The sequence below is a fragment of the Puma concolor genome, chromosome D2 (assembly GCF_028749965.1).
Source record: "Puma concolor isolate L17-30 chromosome D2, mPumCon1.1.hap2, whole genome shotgun sequence".
Lineage (NCBI taxonomy): Eukaryota > Metazoa > Chordata > Mammalia > Carnivora > Felidae > Puma > Puma concolor.
Window position 1 is genome coordinate 50,396,131 of NC_141677.1, and position 19,368 is coordinate 50,415,498.

The following is a 19,368-nucleotide window of genomic DNA, read 5'->3' on the forward strand; positions in this document are numbered from 1 at the left end:
CAACATTACCCACGTACCAAAGCCAGGAAAAGACCTCACAAGAAAAGAAAATCATACATCAACATCTCTCATGAATACAGATGCAAAAATTCTTTTAAAAAATAGCAAATTGAAACTGCTATCTATAAAAGATGGTAATACCTCATAGAGTTTATCCTAGGAATGCAAGTTTGCTGTATCATTCAGAATCAATGTATTTCATCATACTGACATACTAAAAAAGAAAAACCCTATCTTATTTAAATGCAGAAAAAGTATTTGAAAAACATCAACATTCATGATTAAAAACTCTCAATTGGTAAGGAATTAAAGGGATCATCCCCAATCTAACAAAGAGTGTCTATGGAAGAACCAGCACCTGACATATTTAATGGTGAAATAAAAAGCAGTTTCCTTCTAAAACTAGGAAGAAGGCAAAGATATCTACTCCCCTCTTCTAGTCAACATTGTCCCAGATGTAGCTGGTGCAACAAGGCAGTAGAGGAAAAGAAGGGGGACCCACCATAAGTCTGAGCATGCACCGTATGCCAGGCTGCATTGGTTTGGGGACAATTGAGCTGGGCCTAAGTACTGGGACAGAGCACACCATTAAGGGCAGATAGAAAAGACACAGATGGGGGGGGCACCTGGGTGGCTCAGTTAAACGTCTAACTGAGGCTCAGGTCATGATCTCACGGTTCGTAAGTTCGAGCCCACATCAGGCTCTGTGCTGACAGCTCAGAGCCTGGAGCCTGCTTCGGATTCTGTGTCTCCCTCTCTCTCTACCCATCCCCCACTCATGCTCTGTGTCTCTCAAAAATAAACATTAAGAAAAAAAAAAGAGTCACAAAGACCCAGGCACATGAAGGGAGAATACCATATGACAGCAGAGACATTGGTGTACAGTTGCAAGCTAAAAAACACCGAGGACAGAGAGCCATTACCAGAAGCTAAGAGAAATGAGCAATGTAAACATAAACACTGTAAACATAAACACAAAACCCATAAAGTGCTATAAAGAGAGAAAGAAAAAAATTGGATATGGTTTCAAGGAAGCCATGAGATGAGATAGTAACAAAAGAATAGGCAATAGTATTGAATCTTGCCCAAAACTGAGGGGCAAGAGAATATATTAGATTACAGAGTAAGGGGTATTGATTGGGAGGAGGAAGCATGGTCATGCAATGTGTGAAAAAGCCATACAGATGCCTCTGATAGTCCTTTCCCTTCTTCTCCCCACCCCTCCAACGTTAATCTAGGCAAATCCTAAGCAAAACCCATTGTTAGTGTTCCTTTTTTCTATTCCCTATGAGTTATATAGATATCACTATCAGGGTTCCAGTTCAAGATGGCAACAAAGAGGGATCCTGAACTCACCTCTTTCCATGGACATACCAAATCTATAGCTACATACAGAACAATTTCCTCTGAAAAACACCAAACAGGTAAATCACTTTATTTTGTTAAAGTGTTTTTCTAAGGTTTTATTTTGTGCTTTCATTTGGAACGTATTCCTCTGTTTTTCCATTTTCCTTCACTTTGCAATGGTTTAGTGCATTGTATAAAACAACCACCTCTCCTAGTCTTGAAGGAGTGTCCTTATATAGGAGATATACCTTATTGTTCAACCCAAACCTTTGTGATTGTCTCAGCACCTACCTTATTTTTAGTGGCTCCCAGTAGTTCAGGATGTGACAAGATCTGTGAGTGTCCCGAAGAGGAGAATCCCAGTCAGCATCTAAATTCAGACTGATTGAAAGCCAGACCCTCAAGCAGCAGCTTTTAAAGTATGCAAATATATCTCTTCCAGAGAAAGACTGGGAAATCACTGTTTCCGTCTGCTCACTTTGCACTGGGCACTGGGGTGATAGCCAGTTAAGAACTGTTTCTTTCTTTGCTATCATCCCATAGAACCCATGAACACCAGCCCCACTGGCCACCACAGCCAGGCTATGAAGGATGTGTCCCCTGGGCAGCAAACACAAAATTGCAGGCACCAGACTTGTACACAGACTCCTCAGAGACACTGATGACCTGGGGCGGGGCAAAGAGATTGCATAAAGATGGTGCCCACTGACATCCCAAGTCTCTAGAAAGGATTGCAGTCCTTAGTACATCCGACTATATAGAGTTACATCTATTATGATGGTGACACAGCAGTGCAATGTCTTTTCAAACAAATAAAACCATGTCACTATGATAACCACATGATTAAAAAAAGAATCACACTATTCAGTTGATGAATTGCAAGTCTAGATGTGAAAGTTTTTTTTAAGGTTTTAGTAGAAAACAGATGAATAACTTCATGAGCTAGGAACAGGCAAAAAAATAGGACACAGCAGTAACCACAAAAGAAGAGAATTGGAACACATTAAACTTAAGATTTTCTGTGCAAAAAAAAAAAAAAAAACAAAACTATTAACTAAGTAAAAAGGCAAGCCATGGTGGATGAAGATACTGCAATTCTTATATATGACATGACCAAGACTGTGATTCAAGAATATATAAATAAAACCTACAAATTAATAAGACAAAAGCTGGCAACACAATAGAAAAATGAACAAAAGACTTAAGCACTTCACAAAAAGACAGCTTATCCAAATAGCCAGTGAACACATGGAAAAAATATTCTACTTTATTAGCCATCAAGGAAATGTAATAAAAACCATAAGGCAGGTTTGCCTGGCTGGCTCAGTTGGTAAAGCATGCGACTCCTGATATTAGGGTCGTGAGATCAAGCCCCATGTTGGGTGTAGAGCTTACTTTAAAAAAACAAAACCCACAAGGCAGAACTACACATCCACCCTAATGGCTAAAATGAAAAGGCAGACAATACCTGCATTAGTGAGGATGTGAAGAAACTGCAACTCTCATACACCTGCTGTGAAAAACTAAATTGAAGCAACCAGTTTGGAAAATGATGGCAGAATCGACTAAAGCTGACTATATGCATATCAAATGACTTAGGATTTTACTTTTGGTGTATGTTGAACAGAAATGCATTCATATATTCATCTAAAGTCACGCACTGAAATGTTAATAGCACTATTTGTCAGAGCCAAGAACTGAAAATTCTCCAGTGCTTGTAACAGAACAGGTAAAGTGTGGTATACTGACACAGGAGAATATTACACTACATTACTAATCACCAGACCCAGGGCACCTGGGTGGCTCAGTCGGTTGAGTGTCCAACTTCGGCTCCAGTCATGATCTCACCATTCATGAGTTTGAGCCCTGCATCTCTCTCTCTCTCTCTCTCTTTCTCTCTCAAAAATAAACAAAAAAAGATTTAAAAACAATAATAATGAGCACACCACAATTACATGCAACTATAGGGATGAATCAAACAAAATGTTGAATGGAAGAAGTCAGACATGAAAGATGTATATTGAGTGATTTTATTTATACCAAATGAGTAGAATTAGTTCAAGATTGAAAGTAAAAAATCATCTGTTGCTTATAATATCTATTATCTGCTAATAGGCATAAAGCCAGCTGCAAAGTTAATAGAAAATATTTCTCCCAAGGTCATGCTGCAGATGTAAAATGTCCTAATGACCCCCTTCTTCAAGTTACTGCTGCCTTTTTACTAATGATGCCCCAGTCCTAACTTGCTGTTCCCATTTGCTGAGCAAACATTACTGAGATACCTAATTGCTAAGCTGCCTTATGACAGCTACCATTTTAGAGCTGATCCCAACTTCCCCTAACTCCTCAGAATTATTCAACCTAAGCCCAGCCTTTCCCTGCTCCCTCTTCTTACCAGATGCACTCAAGTTGCTGAGATGCCCTCTTACTGTAGCAAGCCAATAAGCCTACACCTGAACTTAGTTGTTGTTCTTGGTGGTATTTAGCTGGTTGGGCATTAAAAATACATCAAAAGCAGGAAAAAATAATGCATGAGGTTAGAAGTGAGAATAATAGCTAATACTGGAGGGGTAGGGACTATGAGGGGGCACAAGAGTGACATCTGTAGTATTGGTAATACTGAATTTCTTGAACCAACTGGTGGTTATGCAAGTGTGTTCACTTTATGAAGATGAGTTGAGCTGTATACTTATAATTTGGGCACTTTTCTCTATGTTATACTTCAATAAAAAGTTTATTTTTTAAAAGAGCAGTCTCCCCATTTCTGTGTCCATCAAGTCTGTTCATAGGCTGTCCACTCACAGTCTGCCCTTTACTTCCTTGCACCTACTTTTCATCTAATTATTGTCAGCAGGGTGACTAAAGGCTTCATTTCCTATGATCTAGAGAGTCTAGTCTTTGCTGTATATGCCCCTCTTGGGACTTTTGGGACTATATTGTCTGAAAACACATGGTTGGACTTTTTTATACCTAGCATTGTGTGTCCATCTATGCTAACAGTTATTCCTGTTGTTGGCACAGTTCTTAATTTTTCTGGAAAAATTCAAGTTAGTTTCCAGTGCATATCCTTCTTGACTTGCACAAGTAGAAACTGATCTATAATTTTAAGCACTGCATTTCCTTCACAATTCCTTCACAATTTCAGAGATTGCTAGTGCGGCTACAAAGCCACAGCTGTGGCAGTGGGTGGAGATGCTCATGCATGGAGGTTTATGTATCTGGAGAACAGTCTCCAAAAGGAGCACTAATTTAGGGACTATTGCTGAGGCAGCTGCGTCCCGTGCTCCAGGATCAGGGACTACTGAAGAATTGGCAGTCGCCTCTCCCCTTGTGCTTCTCCCTGGGATGGAGGTGATGGGGTTGCAGCCTCCCAAGACCTGCTGGCCTTCTGAGATGAGCTGCTGCTGATTCTGGACCATGGGCAGACAGGGCCGCAGCATCTGCCCCTGCTGTTCTCTCCAGCCAGCCCACTGGCCATGGGGCGGCTGCTGATACCAGAATGGGGGCAGACAGGGCCACAGCATCTGCCCCTGCTGCTGTTGATACTGGACCATGGGCAGACAGGGCTGCGACATCTGCCTCTGTTGTTCTCTCCTGCCAGGCTGCTGGCCCAGTAGCAGCCTCTGATACCAGAATGGGGGCAGGTGGGCCTGAAGCATCTGGCCAGGCTGCTGACCCTGGGGCTGCTGCTGATACTGGACTATGGGCACACAGGGCTGTGGCATCTGCCCCTGCTGTTCTCTCCAGCCAGCCCGCTGGCCGTGGGGCTGCTGCTGATACCAGAATGGGGGCAGACAGGGCCACGGCACCTGCCCCTGCCATTCTCCCCAGCCCGGCTGGGCTGCTGGCCCCAGGATGAAAGATATTGCTGAAGTATACTCTTGAGGCTCCCATCTACGAGCAAATGCCAAGAAGGAAAATCCTGAAGCATAACCTGTAACAGCTGTCTCATGTCTGATTGTGGATCTTTCATATCAAGAAGTAGCTCCTGGGGACTCTTTGGGTGTTGGAATTTTACAAAAGCTTGTAGAAGCATCTTGATCATTGGACTCAATGGTTCTTCCCTTTCTAGACATTCCTGCAATGACTTCTGCAGGAGGTGGTGGTCAAATTGCTCAGATAGCCCTAGGTCTTCCCCAGAGAAGCCAGTTAGTATCCTAAGGGACTGTCCTGGGATGGGATTTTGTCTCTGACTTCCTGATTCTCTAGACTTTCCCTTCGGAGAATATGTCAAAAGTGAGAGAGTGGTTTGAGGCCAGACTGTTGAGCTGCCTGTGGAAGAAGGGGAACTCTGCCAAGCCCCAGAAGGTCCTAAGCTTGCCATGACCATCACAGGGAAATGTGGGGCCACACCTACACTCCTGCCTCCACGGTTCCCAGAGTAAGACTTTTGTCCAGGAACATGCTCTGTCTTCCTAGAATCACTAGGTATAGTAAGCTTGTCATCAGGACCCTTGAGAACAGGATCTTGTCAGGGAGCCTGGTTCTGTCCCCAGTAGGCCATTGCTTCTTTCCTTGTTGGTGTCCAGCTCTTCAATTTAAGGCCAAAATCAAGTGGGAGAACAGAAAAACAGTGTTAATTCATTTATCCATTGCAGTCCCATCACTGCCTTAACATGAAATCAATATTTGCTTACTAAACTCAGTCTTAGCATTCTGGTCACCTAGCCAGTCACCTGTACTCCTAAAGAGCACAGACGTAGCTCAAATCATTAGCCCAATATTCAGAGATCTTGGTGGTTCGACCCCATTCCAGCTTTCTATGATCTTTTCTTGGTATTCCCTTCCTTATAGGCTCTCAGAATACTACTCTGTTTACCATGTTCTCATACCTGCAGGCCTTAACCAAGCCCTTCCACAGCCCAGAGAGCCCTTCCTGCACTATCTTCCCTATCTTGAAAACCCTTTTCACCTCCCAGGATGCATGGGAAGGGCAATCTTATGTTTGCTGAAATGATGACTTCTCTGATGATATGACTGCCTTCATCTAGACTTTTATCTGATTATCAGATTAGGTTGTGGGACAGCAGAGTCTAAAGCAGTGCTTCTTTAACTTGGCTTTTTATCAGAGTCAGCAGGGAGATAGCTACTGAAGCCCACAGAGTCCCAGGCTCACTGACACTGGATAGTATTTTTAACAAGCTCCCCAGTTGATGCTGATGAAAACCAACGTTTGAGAACAGCCCGAAACCTTAAAACATTGATTAAAGTCCTGCTCTAACATTTGTCATCTATGTGGCTCTGGAGAGGTCTAGAATCTCCCAGAACCACACTTTCCTTGTAGGAAAAAGTGGGGATAGCAAAACCATACTACATTTCTTATAGACTTTCAAAGGTAAACTAAAGGGGGCTTTATAGCCTGAATGGTACCATGCAAATATGTCCTTATCCTGGTGGGAGAAACTGACAAGTGTGACAGCTACAGTCAAGCCCCATGACGCTGCTCCTGCCCCAGTCAGCCATGTTCTTGTCCTCTTCCTCTCCAATATGAGATGTCCAGAAGGACTTTGCTAAGACAGCATCTAGGGCCAGAAAGAATTTGATCCACACACACTGGTAAAGCTTTCTAAAATTGCCAGATGTACACTATGGTAGACAATTTCAAACAAATTCTTAAAATAATCCTGACACGGAATGTATCTTGCTAAGTATCTGATAGTTAATTCATTGCGTACGCGTCCCATGACAGTGGAGAAGTGGCAAAAACAGCCTCTCATAATCTGAGAATTGAGTGAATATCTAATGTTTCAGGAGAGAAGGATAAGGAAGATGCAAAACAGGCTACATGACACACTAAATAAATATGTGCAACAGTACTCCCATGATGCATTCCTTCTTCCCAGGGCATATGAGCCTCTCAAAGAGAACGAGGCAGCATATAAACCTAACACATTATCCCCCATGCAGGAAGCAGCACTCTGAGAATCTGGCCTCCAGGAATCCAAGCCTAGAAAATATCTGTAACTAGGCAACCAAGATGCCAGGGGTTTTCACACCTCTTTCAAAGCTACTAATACCAACCAGGGAGTCAGATGGCTTCCTTCTTAGAAGACTTGGGAATCACTGTGTCTGCTTTCCTTCCTGTAAATTTCATGAGTTTTATTCACAGAGCACACATGCTTATGCCTAATCATCTTTGCATCTGATGGAGGCCCAAACTTCTCAGCACCTACCACTGACCCACCAGGGGCTGGACCAGCACCATGCTGTGGAATGTGCCTAGCTCAGAGATGCCACAACTAAGCACAACACCTTATAGGGCCTTTATCTCTTCACCAGCCAGGGCTCCCCATTCCTGCTCTTATGAGAATTCCCTGGAGAACTCTTTAAACATTCAGTCTGAACTTCTAGAGATGAGTCTGATATAATATAAAGATTAAGAACACTACCTAGATGGCAATTACCCATTCTATCTGCACCCACCCTGAAGGTGCCAAATGGGGCAAGACAGAAATGTTTTCTGAAAAACACTGACCTTCAAAAAGAGTGTCTTCCTTCCTCACCACCACCAACTCCTATCTCCACGGCAAAGCCCTAGTGTTTTTCTACCTTGAGTTTTAACAATAAACCATTTACATCACCTGATATTGCCTCTAGTGCATGAAGTGATATTCAAAATTGAACTATTTTCCAAATAACACTTCCTGCGTATAAAATCTAAAAAATGTAGGGGCGCCTGGGTGGCGCAGTCGGTTAAGCGTCCGACTTCAGCCAGGTCACGATCTCGCGGTCCGTGAGTTCGAGCCCCGTGTCAGGCTCTGGGCTGATGGCCCGGAGCCTGGAGCCTGCTTCCGATTCTGTGTCTCCCTCTCTCTCTGCCCCTCCCCCGTTCATGCTCTGTCTCTCTCTATCCCAAAAATAAATAAACGTTGAAAAAAAAATTAAAAAATGTAAAACAACAATTATAATATATGTAAATATATTTTATAAAATATAATAATTATGATATTGTAATTTCACAAGTGGTGAAGTAAAGCTAGTATAGTTATACATTGCTAACAACGTTATAAATTTGTGTGCCTTATCCTCAAAATAATGATTCAAGTCCTTTGTCAGAAAAATAGATACTATACCCTCTGTCCTTGTAAACTCTTTTAGGTAATCTGTCTTAAAGGAGTCATTCTCTACAAATCAATGGGGTCCACGGACCAGCAGCATCAGCATCAGCCTCACCTGGGGACTAGTTAGAAATCACCTCCTCAAGCCTACTCCAGACCTCCTGAATCAGGAGCTCTGGGGCAGGGCACCACCCTGTGCTTTAATAAGCCCTCCAAGTGGCTCTCATACCCACTCAAGTTTGAGAATCACTGCTGTAAAGCGACAGGTCTCAAACTTGACGGCACATTAACATCACAGCTTAAGAAAATCCCACCTGCGAGAGTTTTGCTTTAATCGGCCTGGGGCGGGGCCTTGGCAAAGCTCCCCAAGTGATTCCAATGTTCAGTCATGTTTAAGAAGTAATTCAATAAAGGGGTGCCTGGGTGGCTCAGTCAGTTGAGCATCCAGCTCTTGACTTTGGCTCAGCTCGTGATCTCACAGTTAGTGGATTCAAACCCCACATCGGCCTCTGTGCTGACAGAGCAGGGATTGGGACTCTCTCTCCCTCTCTGTCTGCCTCTCCCCCCCCCCCCCCCCACCACGCACACTCTCTCTCTCAAAATAAATAAACTTTAAAAAAAGTAATTCATGGGGCGCCTGGGTGGCTCAGTCGGTTAAGCGTCCGACTTCGGCTCAGGTCACGATCTCGCAGTCCGTAAGTTTGAGCCCTGCGTCGGGCTCTGGGCTGATGGCTCAGAGCCTGGAGCCTGCTTCCGATTCTGTGTCTCCCTCTCTCTCTGCCCCTCCTCCATTCATGCTCTGTCTCTCTCTGTCTCAAAAATAAAAATAAACGCTAAAAAAAATTTTTTTTAATTAAAAAAAAGTAATTAAAAAAAAAGTAATTCAATAAATCCATCACCAGCCTTCAGTGCTATATTTTGTTTAGTTTTGTCGAGTGGGAAAAATGTGGATGTGACCTCAATGTTCATATTTTTGAAGTTCAGGTATATTCATTCAAAGTGGAAGTAATGAATATTACATATTTTAAAAAGAAAAATTATTAAGATATAATTTACAAGCCAATTAATCATGCATTTTAAGAAACTGAGTATTACCTATAAAGAGAAAAAACAAACTAAAAGGAACTACATGAAAATGTTAAATGTTTGTTTTATAAACAAATTTTTTCCTATTGATCTGTATTTCTCAAATGCATTTAAATGTGGAAGGGTTTTTATATAAAATTATTTCATTATTACTTTTTTAGGGGCACCTGTGTGGCTTAGTTGGTTGAGCATCAGACTCTTGATTTTGGCTCAGGTCATGATCCCATGGTTGTGGGATCGAGCCCCCACATCAGGCTTTGTGCTGAGTATGGAGCCTGCTCGAGATTTTCTCTCTCCATTTGCCCCTCTCCCCCACTTGCTCTCTCTCTAAAATAAAAATATTTTCAAAGAAAGTAGTATTTTTTTAAAAAAGTAACTGATGGATGATATCAGTGTTTTGTTGAAGTAGCATGCCTTAACATATAAGCAGTAGATGAATAGGTAGAGATTTAAATCTCTTGAAAAGAGACTCAGGGACACTGAAACTCTATTAAGTTTGTTTTTCTTTTGAATGTGCCCCTTTTTAAAAAATTCTTAATTCCAATGTAGTTAACATACACTGTTATATTAGTTTCAGGTCTACATTATAGTAATTCAAGAGTTCCATATATTACTCAGTGCTCATCAAAATAAGTATACTCTTAATCCCCTTCACTTATTTCACCCATCCCCCCCACCAACCTCCCCTCTGGTAACTATCAGTTGTTCTCTATAATTAAAAGTTTGTTTCTTGATTTCTCACTTTGCTCTCTCTTATTTTTTTTTCCTTTGCTTGTTTGTTTCTTAAATGCCACATATGAGTGAAATTATATGGTATTTTTCTTTATCTGACTTATTTCACTTAGCGTTATACACTCTAGATCCATCCATGTTGTTGTAAATGGCAAGATTTTGCTCTTTTAATGGCTGAATAATATTCCCTTGTGTGTATACACACACACCACATCTTCAGGATGTAAAGTATGACACCATATACCAAAAACATGAGGGGTGCCCGGGTAGCTCAGTCATTTAAGCGTCCAACTCTTGATTTCAGCTCAGGTCATGATCTCATCGTTTATGAGTTCAAGTCTTGCATCGGGCTCTGTGCTGACAGTGCAGACTCTGCTTGAGATTCTCTCTCTCTCTCTCTCTCTCTCCCTCTCTCTCTCTCTCTGCCCCTACCCTGCTCACTCTCGGTCTCTCTCAAAATAAATAAACATTAAAAAAAAAAAAAAAAACATGAGCGGGGGAGGTGGGGAATAAAGAATGGGCTTAAACTTAAGCAACCATCAACTTAATATAGACTGCTATATGTAGAAGATGTTATGCAAACCTAATGGTAACCACAAATCAAAACCCAGTAATACAGGGGCACATGAGTGGCTTAGTTGATTAAGCATCCAAACCTTGGTTTCGGCTCAGGTCATAATCTCACAGTTTCAGAAGTTCGAGCCCCACATTGGGCTCCATGCTCACAGTGTGGACCCTGCTTGGGATGTTTCCCTCGCTCTCTGCCCCTCCCCACTCATGCTGTCTCTGTCTCTCTCAAAATAAATAAATAAACTTAAAAAAACAGTAATATATATGCAAAAAACAGAGAGGAAATCAAGTCTATCACTAAAGAAAGCCAGCAAACCATGATAGAAGAGAGCAAGAGAAGAAATGATCAGAGAAGAACTACAAAAACAACCATAAAACTAGTAACAAAATGACAATAAATAACATACTTATCAAAAATTACTTTGAATGTAGATGGACTAAACTCTCTAATCAAAAGATATAGGGTGATGAAATGGATAAAATAACAAGACCCATCTATATGCTGCCTACAAGAGACTCACTTCAAACCTAAAAACACATGCAGATTGGAAGGGAAAGGATGGAAAAACATTTACCATACAAATAGAGATCCAAGAAAGCTGGGTGGCAACACTTATATCTGACAAAATAGACTTTAAAACAGACTGCAACAAAAGACAAAGAACAAAAGACAAAGAACAAAAGACCGCAACAAAAGACAAATTGTCCTTCAAAGAGGACAACTGAACAAGACGATGTAACAATTGTAAATATTTATGTGCCCAACATGACAGCACCCAATATATAAAACAGTTAATAACAAACATAAAGGAATTAATCAATAGTAGTACAATAAGAGCAGGAGACTTTAACATCCCACTTACATCAATGGATAGGTCATCCAAACAGAAAATCAACAAGGAAACAGTGGTTTTAACAGATATATTCAGATCATTCCATCCTAAAACTGTAGAATACACATTCTTTTCAAGTACACATGGAACATTCCCCAAAATAGATCACATATTAGGTCACAAAACAAGTCTCAACATATTCAAAAAGATCGAAGTCATACCATGCACATTTTCTGACCACAATGTTATGAAACTAGAAATCAACCACAAGACAAAATCTGGAAAGAGCACAAATACATGGAGGTTAAATATCATGCTGCTAAACAATGAATGGGTCAACCAAGAAATCAAAGAAGAGATCAAAAATTACATGGGGACAAATGAAAATAAAAACTCAACAGTCTAAAAACTTTGGGATGCAGCAAAAGTGATTCTAAAAGGAAGTTTCTAGCAATACAGGCCTACCTCAAGAAGCAAGAAAAATCTCAAATAAACAACCTAATCTTAAACCTAAAGGAGCTAGAAAAAGAAAAAAAAAATACAAAACCTAAAATCTCTTAAGTTTTTAAAAAAATTTTTTTAATGTTTTAATTTATTTTTGAGACAGAGCATGAGCAGGGGAGGGGCAGAGAGAGAGGGAGACACAGAATCTGAAGCAGGCTCCAGACTCTGAGCTGTCAGCACAGAGCCCGACGCGGGGCTTGAACTCACAGAGTGTGAGATCATCACCTGAGCTGAAGTCGGACACTTAACCAACTGATCCACCCAGGCACCCCTATTAAGTTTTTAAGATGTAATTTCAAGGGAGTAAAATGATATCAATATATCATAGCACATAAATTAATCAAGCTTTTGGGGCACCTGGGAGGCCCGGTCAGTTAAGTGTCCAACTCTTGATTTCAGCTCAGGTCATGATTTCATGGTTCATGGGCTCAAGCCCCACACTGGACTCCATATTGTCAGCACAGAGCCTGCTTAGGATTCTCTCTCTCCCTCTCTCTGCCCATCTCCTGATTATGTGCTCTCTCTCTCTCAAAAATAAATTTAAAAAACTAATTAAGCTTTTTCCTACTTGGGTATATTAATTTCAGTGAAAACCTAAGTAACATTATTAGTTCTCAAACAGAACAGAGATTGACAAGGAAATATAAAGAGCAATAATTTGATAAGGCAAGAACCCCTGAATCAAGATGGAGAGTCTTTCAGACCCAGGACAGTGGGAGAAGAAAGTAAGGAAAGAGGGACACAGAGAGAGAGAGAGAGAAAGAAAGAGAGAGAGACCATTTTATGTCATAACTCCCTCTATATATTCAGCATTTATTTTGAGAGAAAGAGAAAGAGCACAAATGGGAGAGGAGCAGAGAGAGGAAGAGAGAGAATCCCAAGCAGGTTGCACGCTGTCAGCCCAGAGCAAGACGCAGGGCTCAATCCCACAAGCTGAAAGATCATGACCTGATCTGAGATCAAGAGTCAGACATCTAACCAACTGAGCCACCCAGGTGCCCTGATATTCAGCTTTTTAAAATAATAGCCTTGAGCTACAATTCATATATCATAAAGTTCACCCTTTGAAAATATACAAATTAATGGGTTTTAGTATATTCACAGAGTTGTATAACCACCACCACTATCTAATTTTAGAACATTTCATCACCCCAAAAAGAAATCCCATACCCAATAGCAATCACTCCCCCTTTTCTTCTCTCCCATCTCCTAACAACAACTAATCTACTTTCTGTTTCTGTAGATTTGCCTATTGTGGACATTTTGTATAAATGAAATCATACAATATATGGCCTTTTGTGTGGCTTCTTTAACTTGGCATGTTTGCAAGGTTCATCCATGTTTTAGCATATATCAGTACTTTGTTCCTTTTCATGAGTAAATAATATTCCATTGTATGTACATACTACATTTTGCTTATCCAATAATCAGGTGATGGATATTTGAGTTGTTTCTATCTTTTTGGCTATTATAACATATTATGCAACATATGGACATACATTGACATATATTATCAATTGTCTTGGATACATACCTAGGCCATGGGTTACTCTATGGGCCATATTTTTGGGCCATATGCTTGCTCTATATTTAACTTTTGAGAAACTGCCAGACTGTCTTCCAAAGAATTTTGTATTCCCACTAGCAGTGTATGTGGGTTCCAATTTCTCCACACCTTTGCCAACATTTATTATCCATGTTTTTTTTTTTTCTTATAGCCATCCTCATGGTGTATTAAGTAGCATCCTGGAGATTTCATTCTTTCTGGGGCACCAATAGCTCATTAGACATAACTGATATGGCAAAAAAATATTTTCCCTACTAATTCCCCCAAATGAATACTAAATCAAAACATAAAACCCTGTCAATAATACAGACCTCCTCATAGTGGTAGATTTCTGTTCACCAAACAATTATAGCACCCCAAGTACATTAAACAAAAAAAAACAAAAAAAAGAGAGAAAGAGTGTCTGTTACTAGTATTTAGGTATAGACCTAGTATCCAGGTTTCAGGAGAAGTATATTCTCCCAGAAGAAATCAATAAACAGATCACAACATTTCTGTGTTTGACTCTCCAAAGTGAAGCTACATGTATGAGTTTGATGAACTCTAGGAGCAGTGAAAAATCTGTTGTTAATCTGTTTTGTGGAATGATTATGTCATTTAACTTTTTATTTTACGTGGATATAAAAGAGGGAGTGGGAGAGAAGCTGCCAATAGCTAATTTAACAAGATGGACACAGAAAGTCACATGAGAGAAAAAATTAACTGACCCTTTCCTGAATATCTCATGATTCTTCTTAGGTGTCTGTTCCAGAGCAATGGGGAGAGGGGTGTGTGAATGTGTGCATTGTGTGTGCATGAATGTGCATGTATGTTTTCTGATTAAGGTGACTTTTCCCAGGAGCTTTCTTTCAGAGGATGTAAGGCTGGGCACACTTGAATAAGGGACAAGGATCCTCACAGAATTTTGGTAATATACAGTAGAGACGAGATTAGATTAATGGTAAAGTGAGAGAAAATATACGTACCCTCCAAAGCATGCACTTGGGTGGCATTAGCATCAGACTGATATGTCACTACCTCCTAGCATTTCTAGTGTTATGGCACCAATGAAAAGCAGTAATATTTTTTATGGTGTACACTGAAAGGAATTGGGAGCTGTCTACACAGGACTTGGTGGGAAAAAAACCATTCTATTATTTATATATAATAAAATACCAATATAGTAAGAAAATAAAAAGTATTAGGGAAGAAAATAGACATTGAACTTAGATAAAACTTCCAAATAAAGTCGTTAGACATTTCTAATGAGAAACTGAAGCTTGAGGAGCGCCTGGTTGGCTCAGTCAGTTGAGTGTCTGACTCCATTTCGGCTCAGGTCATGATCCCAGGGTCAGAGAATGGAGTCCTATGTCAGGCTCCATGCTGAGTGCTGAGCTTGGAGCCTGCTTGAGATTCTCCTCCCTCTGTCCCTCTCCTCTGCTTGCGCTCTCTCTCTCTCTCTCTCTCAAATTAAAAAAATGAAGCTTGAGTCCATGAATATACATTTTTAAATATCATATTTAATTCTTAAAATTAGCCACATGCAATTTTTATGAAGAATTTTTAATAATGTTTAATGATAATCTCTTCAAATTAGAGATGGTCACCACAGTGAGCTAGTTTTATTTTTTTTAAGTTTTTATTTTAATTCCAGTTAGTTAACATACAGTGTTATATTCATTTCCGGTGTATAATATAGTAATTCAACACTTCCATACATCACCCTGTATTCATCACAAGTGCACTCCTTAATTCCTATCACCTATTTTAGCCATCCCCCCATAACCATCAATTTGTTCTCCGTAATTAAGAGGCTGTTTCCTGATTTCTCCCTCACTCTCTTATTTTTTCCCTTTGCTTGTTTCTGAAATTCTACATGTGAATGAGATCATATGATATTTGTCTTTCTCTGACTTATTTCACTTAGCATTATATTCTCAAGCTCCATCCATGTCGTTGCTAATGGCCAGACTTCATTCTTTTTTATGGCTGAATAATATCCCATTGTATATATATACATTATATATTTATACCACATCTTCTTTGTCCATTCACTATTCCCCACCCCACAACCTTGCATCTATCAATGGACACTTGGACTGCTTCCATATCTTGGCTATTGTAAATAACCCTGCTATAAACATAGGGGTACATGTATCCCTTTGAATCAATGTTCTTGTATTATTTGGGTAAATACCCAGCAGTGCAAATACTGGATCCTCAGGTAGTTCTATGTTTAGTTTTTTGGGGAACTCCATACTGTTTTTTACAGTGGCTGCAACAGTTTGCATTCCCACCAAGAGTGCACGAGTGTTCCTTTTTCTCCACATTCTTGTCAACATCTGTTGTTTCTTGTGTTGTTGCTTTTAGCCATTATGACAGGTGGGAAGTGATATCTCATTGTAGGTTTTTTGTGGGGGTGGTTTTTTTAGAGAGAGAGCGTGAGGTGAGAAGAGGGGCAGAAGGAGAGAATCTTGAGCAGGCTCCGTGCTCAGCGCTCAGTGCAGAGCCCAACACAGGGCTCAATCTCACAACTGTGACATCATGATCTGACCCCAAATCAAGAGGCAGATGCCCAACCAACTGAGCCACCCAAGTGCCCCCCTTTTTTTTCCCTCATTGTAGTTTTGATTTGCATTTCCCTGGTGATAAGTGATGACGAGCATCTTTGCATGTGTCTGTTGGCCATCTGTATCTCTTCTTTGGAGAAATGTCTGTTCATGTCTTCTGCTCATTTTTTAATTGGATTATTTGTTTTTTGGGTGTTGAGTTTGATAAGTTCTTTATAGATTTTATATACTAACCCTTTATCAGATATGTCATTTGCAAATATCTTCCTTTCCGTAGGTTGCCTTTTGGTTTTGTTATTTCCTTCACTGTGCAGAAGTATTTTATTTTGATGAAGTTCCAATAGGTTATTTTTGCTTTTGTTTTCCCTTACCTCAAGAGATACACTAGAAAAAAGTTGCTATGGTCAATGATAGATAAGGTACTGCCTGTGCTCTCTTCTAGAATTTTTGTGGTTTCAAGTCTCAAATTTATGTCCTCAATCCATTTTGAATTTATTTTTGTAGATAGTGTAAGAAAGTGACCCAGGTTCATTCTTTTGCATGTTGCTGTCCAGTTTTCCCAACACCATTTGTTGAAGAGATTGTCTTTATTCCCATTGCATATTCTTTCCTGCTTGTCAAAGATTAATTGACCATGTAATTGTGGCTTTATTTCTGGGTTTTCTATTCTGTTCCAATTAACTATATGTCTGTTTTTGTGCCAGTAGCATATACAGTGAGCTAGATTTAAAATTTTTTTGATGTTTATTTTATTTTTGATAGAGACAGAGCATTAGCAAGGAGGGACAGAGAGAGAGGGAGACACAGAATCTGAAATAGGCTCCAGGCTCTGAGCTGTCAACACAGAGCCCAACACAGGGCTCAAACCCAAGAACCATGAGATCATAACCTGAGCCAAAGTCAGACGCTTAACCGACTGAGACACCCAGCGCCCCCTTTAAAAAAAAAAAAAATTTAATATGAAATTTATTGTCAAATTGGTTTCCATACAACACCCAGTGCTCATCCCAACAGGTGCCCTCCTCAATACCCATCACCCACCCTCCCCTCCCTCCCACCCCCCCATCAACCCTCAGTTTATTCTCAGTTGTTAAGAGTCTCTTATGGTTTGGCTCCCTCCCTCTCTAACTTTTTTTTTCCCCATCCCCTCCCCCATGGTCTTCTGTTAAGTTTCTCAGGATCCACATAAGAGTGAAAACATATGGTATCTGTCTTTCTCTGTATGACTTATTTCACTTAGCATAACACTTTCCAGTTCCATCCACGTTGCTACAAAAGGCCATATTTCATTCTTTCTCATTGCCAAGTAGTATTCCATTGTGTATATAAACCACAAAAAGTAAATAAACATTAAAAATCTTTTTAGGGGCGCCTGGGTGGCGCAGTCGGTTAAGCGTCCGACTTCAGCCAGGTCACTTCTCGCGGTCCGTGAGTTCGAGCCCCGCGTCGGGCTCTGGGCTGATGGCTCAGAGCCTGGAGCCTGTTTCCGATTCTGTGTCTCCCTCTCTCTCTGCCCCTCTCCCGTTCATGCTCTGTCTCTCTCTGTCCCAAAAATAAATAAACGTTGAAAAAAAAAATTTTTTAATAAAAATCTTTTTAATATTTATTTTTTGAGAGAGAGAGAGAAAGAGAGAGATACAGAGTGTGAGCAGGAGAGGGGCAGAGACAGAGGGAGATACAGAACTTGAAGCTAGCTCCAGGCTCCATGCTGTCAGCACAGAGCGTGACATGGGGCTCGAACTCACAAACTGAGATCATGACCTGAGTCCAAATCAGATGCTTAACTGACTGAGCCACCCAGGCGCCCCTCACAGTGAGATAGCTTTAAACATTTTACAACTATCTTACATTTGCAGCGGTTAAAGTTTGCATAAATACTCATATATTTTATTTTTCTTTCATGTATGTTAAAATTCCATGTCATGATGCAAATGGCTTTCAAATACAATCAAACTTTTTATCAGATATTAAAAAATAATGATGTTCTGGCACACCTGGGTGGCTCAGTTGGTTAAATATCGGATTCTTGATTTCAGCTCAGGTCACGATCTCACAATTCTCTGAGACTGAGCTCTGTGTCAGGCTGTCAGCGCAGAGCCTGCTTGGGATTCTCTGTCTGTCTGTCTGTCTCTCTCTCTCTCTCTGCTTCTCTTTCTCTCTCAAAATAAATATATAAACTTTTTTTTAAGTAATAATGTTCTAATTTTCAGAACATAGATAGCAGTGTAGTATAACGGGTAAGACCATACATAGACTATGGAGACAAACTTCTTACATACAAATCCTGGTTCCACCATTTATTTACTAGCTGGAACTTGGAAAAATCCATCAAAAAAAGCACTAGGTCATGGGGTGCCTGGGTGCCTCAGTCAGTTAAGCATCTGACTTCGGCTCAGGTCATGATCCCACATCTGGTGGGTTCGAGCCCCGCAACAGGCTCTGTGCTGACAGCTCAGAGCCAGGAGCCTGCTTAAGATTCTGCATCTCCCTCTCTCTCTGCCCCTCTCCTGCTCACACTCTGTGCCTCTGACTCTCAAAAATAAATAAAAACATTACAAAAAAAATTTAAAACATATTGGAATAAAGACTGCACACAAAGGCAAAAATTTTTTAATTTAAAAAATAAACTGTTCTACAGCATAAAGAAAAAGGAATACTTTCTGATTATTTTAATGATGTAATTATTTTATTTATACAAAAAATGACAAATATTGCATCACAAAGGAAAATTACAATTCCATAATTCTAATGAATTATTCATGAAGAATAAGTCTTTAAAAATATATCAACAGAGTCCAGGAACAAATTAAAAGAAGGACACCAGGGTAGCTCAGTCCGTTGGGCATCCAACTCTTGATCTTGGCTGAGGTCATGATCTTAGGGTTGTGATCTCAGGGTAGTGAATTTGGGCCCCACCTTGGGTTCCATGCTGGGCATGAAGCCTATTTAAAACAGCAGCAACAAAAACAAAAAACACAAGATATCCAATTGCAGCTGACCCAAGGAAAGTGAGATGGTCCAACATTAGGAAAATATAATTACCTTCATCACAGACATGGAAAACACATTTGAAAAAAAATTTTTGCCTTTTCTTTCCTGACTTTGGTGCAAACATTTCTAGT

General features: G+C 40.3%; 1 long non-coding RNA gene across 5 annotated transcripts in view; it reads right to left on the reverse strand.

Annotated features, from left to right (window-relative positions):
* LOC147576055 (uncharacterized) overlaps positions 1 to 19,368 on the reverse strand; it is a 93,078-nt gene that overhangs the window by 16,544 nt on the left and 57,166 nt on the right. The window contains exon 5 of one of the 5 annotated variants that reach the window (XR_015241708.1): positions 18,285 to 19,188. The exons of 2 other annotated variants lie outside the window; for them this stretch is intronic. This is a non-coding gene — a long non-coding RNA (uncharacterized LOC147576055). Of the gene's footprint in view, positions 1 to 18,284; positions 19,189 to 19,368 lie in introns of those variants that run through there. 2 more of the 5 variants (XR_015241703.1, XR_015241704.1) reach the window with 2 other exon arrangements.